A 1,360-nucleotide genomic window follows, 5' to 3' on the forward strand; every position below is an offset into this window, starting at 1 on the left:
CCTGTATATAAAAGAGAATCATTTCTTTAACACTAGGCTATACTCTGTACTTACTAAAGATGACCACAGTGAGGCCTAGGGAGATGAAATTATTTTATAGAGTCACATAACAGAGAGATTGGAGAAGGCAATGGCACCCCACTCCAGTATTCTTGCCTGGAGAATCCCAGGGACGGGGGAGCCTGGTGGGCTGCCGTCTCTGGGGTCACACAGACTCGGACATGACTGAAGCGACTTAGCAGCAGCAGCAGCAACAGAGAGATGGAAATCAATTCAAAGCAAGGTTTACCTTTCTGCAAACCTATGGTCTTTCCAAATGCTGTGTCTATCTTGACAGAATCTGAAAGAAGTGAGAAGAACAGAGAAGGAGGACAATATGGAAACTAATTTCACAATGTATTATATGTAGGAACAAAAGAGAAGAATGGGGAATTTTGAATTTAAGTCTTTTGAAATGACTTGTGCTCTGAACAGAAAGAAATATCAAATTCAGTTTTCATTTGTTGTTGTTTAGACACTATGTCCAAATCTTTTGTGATCTCATGTATTGTAGCCTGCTAGTCATCTCTGTGCATGGAATTTCCCAGGCAAGAATACAAAAGTAGGTTGCCAGTTCCTTCTACAGGGGATCTTCCTGACCCAAGGATCAAATTCACATTTCTTTCATTGGAAGGTGTGTTCTTTACCACTAAGCCACCTGGGAAGTCCCCTTTTTCACAGAATACATTTAAACTGCTAAATATCTAAGTAAGATTTCCAAAGGATATTTTGAAGAGTGGTTCTAGATGTACAACCTAAAAGTAAGAATTGGTACCATCAGAAAGATGCCCTTGAGGAGGCCATGACAAACCACTCAAGTATTCTTACCTGGAGAATTCCATGGATAGAAGAGCCTGGCAGGCTACAGTCCATAGGGTCATAAGGAGTTGGACACGACTGAGGGACTTAGCACACATGCATGCACAATATATCGTTAAAATACTAACAAAAGAAGTATTCAAATAGGAAAAGAAAAAAAAAAAAACTTTTCGAGAATTTTGTCTTTGTGATGCTTCTGGCTTCTTTGGATATGTTGGCTGGATGTCACATTTACAACAAACTTTACTTTCTCATGAAGTCTAGTCTTGATAATTTGATGGAAAACTCCTTTTATCACTTCTGACCCCTCCTCACAAATCTCCTTGGACTGCAGTTTGCAGGATATTGACTGTTCTTTTCCCTTTGTTGTCTGTATGGGAAAGGAATCCCTTCTCTGTGGAATCAAATTGTTCTCTTTATTTGTTTAGTTATGATTGTAATGTACAGATATGTTTACTTCATATGATCCTTCTCAGTTTTTGAAATCAAAGTCTAGTCTAAT

Source organism: Bison bison, unplaced genomic scaffold, assembly GCF_000754665.1.
Source record: "Bison bison bison isolate TAMUID 2011002044 unplaced genomic scaffold, Bison_UMD1.0 scf7180017863029, whole genome shotgun sequence".
Taxonomy (NCBI): Eukaryota; Metazoa; Chordata; class Mammalia; order Artiodactyla; family Bovidae; genus Bison; species Bison bison.